The sequence below is a fragment of the Neoarius graeffei genome, chromosome 13 (assembly GCF_027579695.1).
Source record: "Neoarius graeffei isolate fNeoGra1 chromosome 13, fNeoGra1.pri, whole genome shotgun sequence".
Taxonomy (NCBI): Eukaryota; Metazoa; Chordata; class Actinopteri; order Siluriformes; family Ariidae; genus Neoarius; species Neoarius graeffei.
In genome coordinates, this window is record NC_083581.1 from 60,656,607 (window position 1) to 60,664,062 (window position 7,456).

Genomic DNA, 7,456 nt, shown 5'->3' on the forward strand with positions numbered 1-7,456 from the left:
CTATGTGTCAGCCCTGTGATGACCTGGCGACTTGTCCAGGGTGTACCCCGCCTTTCGCCCGTAGTCAGCTGGGATAGGCTCCAGCTTGCCTGCGACCCTGTAGAAGGATAAAGCGGCTAGAGATAATGAGATGAGATGAGATGTGCTCTAGTTCACGGTTTAACAATGATGAAAGAAGTATTCAGATCCCTTACTTAAGTAAAATCACTATTAAAGATACCATACTTTGAAAATATTCTGCCACAAGTAAAAGCCCTGCATATAAAACCTTAAGTATGTAAGTATTATCAGCAAAACGTACTTAAAGGAGACACAAAGAACCTTTATTTTTAAATACATTTCTGAGTGGATAGTATCTCCAACTCATCTCATCTCTAGCCGCTTTATCCTGTTCTACAGGGTCGCAGGCAAGCTGGAGCCTATCCCAGCTGACTACGGGCGAAAGGCGGGGTACACCCTGGACAAGTCGCCAGGTCATCACAGGGCTGACACATAGACACAGACAACCATTCACACTCACATTCGCACCTACGGTCAATTTAGAGCCACCAGTTAACCTAACCTGCATGTCTTTGGACTGTGGGGAAAACCGGAGCACCCGGAGGAAACCCACGCGGAGAACATGCAAACTCCACACAGAAGGGCCATCGCCAGCCACGGGGCTCAAACCCAGGACCTTCTTGCTGTGAGGCGGCAGTGCTAACCACTACACCACCGTGCCGCCCCAGTATCTCCAACTTTGACTCCTGTATGCTGCATAAATGGGAATTATATATAAGTTAGCATTCGAGCTGCCCCGCCAAGCCAGCCAGCCCTGAGTGCGTGACGTCACAGCGGTAACCAGTTTTAAAAGGCATATTCTGGACCAATTTCGGGGTTTTTTATATGAAAGTATGTCCCTTTACACACTCATCCAGAAGGGTAATTTTGCACAAGGCAGCAGAAAAAAATAAAATAACAAAAAGAGTCTGGAGCCAGATTCGTGACGTTACCTGCGGAAGCGCCAGCAGGCTGCATGAGCTTGCACGGTTTCAGTGCACAGCCTGTGTAGACCAAGCACTTCCATTTCTCTCTCGTTGTCCGGTCTTTTGGAAAACGATGAGTGCTAATCCCATCAAGATTGGTGTTGCTACACCCTCCTACGATACATCTGTTAACCATTTTAATAATTACACGATAAAGTTGAAGAAATTTGCAGAAAACCACCAGGTCGTTTTTTCATAAACAAACCAGCGCTGATGTAGAATTCAGAGGGAGGCGTCCCGCACGCGACGTCACAAAAATCAATGTTTCCCAGGAAATCCAAATGCCAAGTTTTTTCAGAGGCAGACCAATTCGCCTCAAATGGCTTGATTTCAACTGAATTTTTCTGGTATTGCGCAAGGTAAAAAAATTGCAGAGAATGCAGAATGTTACAGATATTTGACCAAAGTTTAATATAAAATAGGAGAATTACATTGATCTTGCTCCTGAATTTACCCGTGATATGCCCTTTGACAGCTAAAGACCAACGTCATATAAATAAAAATTTATGGTGAAAGTAAGAAATACCGTTACCAACTTGCTCAACTAAGACTGATTTGACTTCACTGATTGTGGGTTGACTCTCATTAAAACAGGATAGGTGTTATAACTTATGCAACACACATGTACATGCATGCATTTTCACTGATAAAACGTAAAAGGCTAATTAAATAAATCAGATGAACTGAGACAATCACATTCTGAAGCAAATTAAATAATCTTATACTTAAATACACAATACAAGTTACATGTATTAATCTAAATTCAGGTAAACAACGAGTGTTGTTTTGTATCCAAATGAGAGTCGGAGCTTACCCGTCTGTGTTCTCACTTCCTGAAGGCCGATCTTGTGGCCAATTGTTTTGAAACAATCTGACTTTCTGTTGTTCGTTCAGTTCTCCGTTCATTCACTTCTTCCACATAACGGCGAGATATTGCTGCTGTGGCAAGCATATCCAGTGGAGAAATCAGACGGCTGGGCCACTCATTCTCCATTTTCTCCATACTGAGTACTCCGCCATTACTGCTTGGCTGAGGCAATTACTAAAACCCGGGACGGGATGTCACCGGTTTTAGCAACAACCATGGGGAGGTCACTGCCCGAGCAATAATATGTTCCGTCCGGTCCCATTCTGTCCTGGGTTTTAGCAACAACTCTCGGCTCACACTCCGGGAGAACTGGTGCAGCTGAACTTACTTTCCTTTTCTTGTAGTTTTCTTTTCCTTTAATTGTTGCTACTGCATTCTCTTTCAATACAGGTTTATAGCCAACACTCCTCAACAGATCAGAGGTCTCATATGAGTCTTCAGTAAAATGTGCAGAGCAGAGGAGAGACCACTTCGTAGGCACCCAATGTGCCTGTGAACTTCTCGCAAAACACTTCCAAATCTTTGCGGTTTGAACATTCTTGGGCCATGAATGCAACATAAATCCACCTTCTGTCATGTTGCTGCACCTGCCAGCAACACATCTACGTGGCATGGCGATAAATTAGCTCAAAATGGAAGCTCGAAGTTGCAGTCAGCTCTGTGTTTTAGTATAACGGAAATGGCGATGAGACCGATAGCCTTCCTGCGGTGATGTCATAGATGTCAAGGTCATTCACTCAGACCGCTACCTATATGAATCACAAAAATTACTATATTAGATTTATTGTTAACACTTAAAACTATTCCTGTGCCATTCTTGAGGTCTCAAGGCATTTATAAACAAAATGTGAGGCCATGGTTCTGCGTATCTCCTTTAAAGTACTCATTGTGCAGTAAAATGTTCCCTGTTAGTGTTTTACTATTTATCTCTGGATTAATATCACTTCTGTACACTCAAAAAAATAACTTGCTCAGTGAACGTAATAAAATTATGGAAAGTATTTCCACCCAAGTAAAATGCGTTAACTTAGCCAGAAACAATTTTGTTGAGTGACCTAAATGTCAACCGTTACATGTTAGACTTAGGTTCATGTAACAGACACCCATGTTGGTTTTTTTGAGTGAATGTTGCAATTTGCTGCTGTTGATGTTCAAGGTTGAGCTAATTTAATTTAATTTAATTTAATTTATATACTGTTAGATAGTTTAATTTACAGCAAAGCATCATATTCTGATGTTTGGAGCATCGCTGTCCTGTGGGAACCACATACAGAACCAGTCAAATTTCAGACACATCTACTCGTTCATAGGTTTTTCTGTATTTTGACTATTCTCTACATTGTAGAACAATACTGAAGACATCAAAACTAACATGGAATTTTGAAAATGCTTCATAATTTAGATTCCTCGAAGTAGCCAGCGTTTACCTTGATGACACTTTGTACACTATTGCCGTTATCTTAACCAGCTTTATGAGGTAGTCACCTGGAATGCTTTTCAATTAACGGATGTGCCTCGTCAAAAGTTAATTAGTGCAATTTCTTGCCTTCTTAATGCGTTTGAGATCATAAAGAGAATGATGGTATTAAATGCTCAGTTCAGCATTTAATACCATCATTCCACAGTATGTGGTGTGGTGATGATAACTCCCATCCACCGGCTCCCCAGGTTGCGGATAGGGAAATGGCCTCTAGATATAGAGGTTGGCTGCGAATAACCTTAATAAGCAGCGCCGGACAAAATCACGGAATGCCCTTTGGCAAGGCATTATATCCGTTTAGCCACCCACGCAGGGTTACGTGAAGACACCGGTGAGCAGGACGTCAGATTGGTAGATGACGCAATGAACAAGTGACTGTGAATTTGGTTCAATCTACTAGGTGGGAAGGCGCTTCACTTCAACACTGTTGGATGTCGCGGTAAGGCACAATCACCCTTGATAGGGTACTGCACACGTTTGTATGGAGTAGCGACTGCAAGTGTTTATCCAGCTACCGAAAGCTAATCATGACACATACCCCTAAATGACGTTCATCCCGCATCGCTTGTCTCGCGCTGTTAAACAAGGAGCACATCCTGCAGTGATGTCCCAGGCTGCAGTCAAAAAATCAGCTACTGGGGACAACAACACGATACCGAAGACACCCTATGCATGACTAATGAAGGGGAAGAAGGACATCTTCGTTGGCACACTCAACGTAGACACTTCAGAAAGTCGAGAAAATCCCTGAAATCATTGCTTCAGCTGAGGCCTCAAACCATGACATTGTCTGCGTACAAGAACACAGATTCATACATGAGGACCTATCAACAAAGGTACACTCCTATGGAAACTGGAGATTGGTTACCTGCTCAGCTTGGAAAAACAGCGTGAATGTGACAAACGGAGGAATTGGGATGCTTGTCAGCCCTGAAGCCTTCAAAGCACTCACCAGTGTTGAAATGATAACACCAAGGATAATGATATCCACCTTCAATGGCAATCCTCAAACCACTGTAATCTACTGATATAGTCCAACTAATGTGAGTGATGAGTCCGAAGTGGAACGTTTTTATGAGGAACTGACATCAGTCACCAGACAAGTCCCAAAACACAACATTCTCATCATTGGTGGAGATTTCAACGCCCATCTTGGATATCATGACGGCTTTAAATTTGCATACCACTCAGTGACTAACCGAAATGGCCAAATGCTTAAAGACTACCTCCATGAAAACAACCTTGTTTGCCTAAACACCATCTTCCAGAAAAGATCAGGTCAGCAATGGACATACAGAGCTCCAAATGGAAACAAAGTCCAGCTGGACTACGTCATCATGAACCGGAAGTGGAGAAACAGCACTAAAAATTGCAGAGCTTTCAATTCCTTTGTGAGTGTCGCATCCGATCACCGCATTGTCTCGGCCAGAATTCGCCTGAGCGGCAACAAGAAGAAATTAAGCAGTGTTGTTCCATATGACTGGTCAACTCTAAATACGAACCCAGAGATCCATAAGACATTTGTTATTCAGCTGAACAACAGATTTGCTGCTCTTCAAGACTCCGCACCGTCGACTTCTGTAAATACCACCTACAAAAACTTCGAAACGGCATGTAGAGAAACAGCCAAGAATACCATTCCGCTGAAACCCAAGGCATAGAAACAAAAACCATGGGAAACTGAAGAGATATGCCAAAAACGCAAGGACCTACATATAGCTGCACAACTCAAAAACTCGATACCATCTCCTGAAAATGTTAACAAATTCGAAGATGCTCGGATGGCGCTTAAAACTTCCTACATTGCCGAGCAAACGGAATACTTTCAAATTAAGATCAACCACATTAGAACTACTGCCAGCAATAAAAAGTCTGCTGAAGCCTGGAAAACCATCAATGAAATCAGCGGCAGAAAAAACAGTAACCGTGGCACACTAAAAGCCTCCAGTCAGGAGGAGCGACTGCACCTATGGCAGCAACATTTTGAAGACCTGCTCAGTAAGCCACCCCAGACATCTGACAAAGTAATAACACCACTATTCACTGATGAGCTCAAGATAAAGAAAGGCCCCCTTACAATGGAAGAACTCAAGGAAGCAGTAAGCTGCATTCAAAATGGCAAAGCTTGTGGGCTCGACGAAATACCTGCAGAAGTGTGGAAGATAGATGATTTTCATCAGATCTTATTAGACATGTGCAACAGCGTCTATAACCAAGACCCTATTGAAAGATGGACCGAAGGCTACTTACTTCCTTTCCCCAAAAAAGGCAATCTAGGGATCACGAAGAACTATCGAGGCATCACATTAATAGCAATCGCGGCGAAAATCTACAATCTGATGCTGCTAAACAGAGTATGCCCTGAGGTCGACCCATTGCTGAGGAAAAATCAGAACGGTTTCTGAACAAACAGGTCTACCTCAGGACAGATACTGACCATCCGAAGAATCTTATGCCGCTTTTCCACTACAAACGCAGCTGAGTCGGGCTGAGCCGTGCCGTGCTGAGTCGAGCTGAGCGGGGCTGTTGGAGTTGCATTTCGACTACAACCGCGCTGAACCGTGCTGGCTGGAAGTGGGTGGACACATTGGGTGGAGTTAGCGAAAGTGGGTGGACGTCACGTGATGTCGTTAAGCAGCGCAAACAGTGACATCAGTGATCTTTTAAGCGGTAGTCTCACGACCCGAATAGTAAACAATAAACATGGAGGACATGGAGTCGTTAGTGTTGCTGGTCTTGGTGCTGTGGCTTGTTGTCACCGACAACGTGGACAGATACTGGCAAGAGTGTATAGATGAGGCGAGGCGCATAAGGCTTCAGAAATTCTCGTAATTCGTAATTATTCTTTTTCCGGGTTTGCGGTGTTTACAGATCCCAGCGCGCTCGCGGGGCGTGTGTGGGCATGTGAGGACACTCCTCCTCACCAATCAGTGCACAGGGGAGTGTCTGCTCACGCCCCCAGCCTCACTCGGCTCGCTTTGGCTCGCTTCAGCCCCACTCCAAAACGGTGCGAGTTTTAGGGGCTAAGCAGGGCTGAAGCGAGCTGAGTCGTGCTGTTTTTTGGTAGTCGAAACGCGAACCGTGTCGGGCTGAAGTGAGCTGAAGCGAGCTGAAGTGAGCTGAAAAAGGGTAGTGGAAAAGGGCCATTAGAGGGCATGAACGCAAAAAACCTCCCAGCTACTCTTCTATTTGTCGACTTCTCCAAGGCATTTGATTCCATACATCGCAGAAAAATGGTGGAGATCCTAACTGCCTATGGAATACCACAAGAAACAGTGAACGCCATCATGATGCTATATAAAAACACCCGGTCCATGGTATGCTCACCTGATGGAGACACTGATTTTTTTGACATCACCACTGGAGTTCTCCAAGGAGACACTCTGGCCCCATTCCTATTTATCATCTGCCTGGACTATGTATTAAGAAAAGCCATCGACGAAAATCTGGAGCTTGGTTTTACTCTTACTGAACATAGGAGCAGGCAACATGCAGCTCAGAAGATCACAGATGCCGACTACGCTGATGACATTGCAATACTCGCTGACCACCTGAAGGATGCAACAACTCTCCTTCATAGCATTGAAAAACTAGCTAAAGAAATCGGGCTTTATGTCAACACAGAGAAAACAGAGTTCATGTGCCTAAATCAAGACGCATCTACTGGTATGAAAAGCCTGAGTGGTGAGAAGATCAAGCAGGTGGACAGTTTCAAGTACTTGGGTAGCTACATTGCTTCAATGGAACAGGATGTTAATATCAGACTTGGGAAAGCTTGGGGAGCACTAAATGGCATGGAGAAAATCTGGAAATCAGACCTTCCAGACGAGCTCAAGAAAAACTTCTTTAGAGTGACCGTAGAATCTGTTCTTACGTATGGTTCTATCACATGGATCCTAACATCGAAATTGGAGAAGAAGATTGACGGGGCATATACCCGCATGCTTTGCGCCGCTCTCAACAGATCCTGGAGCGACCACCCAACCAACAAAGAACTTTACGGAAACATCCCTCCCATCAGTGACTCTATCCGACAGCAGAGGCTGCTCTTCACTAGTCACTGCTGGGGCAGCAAAGAAGAAC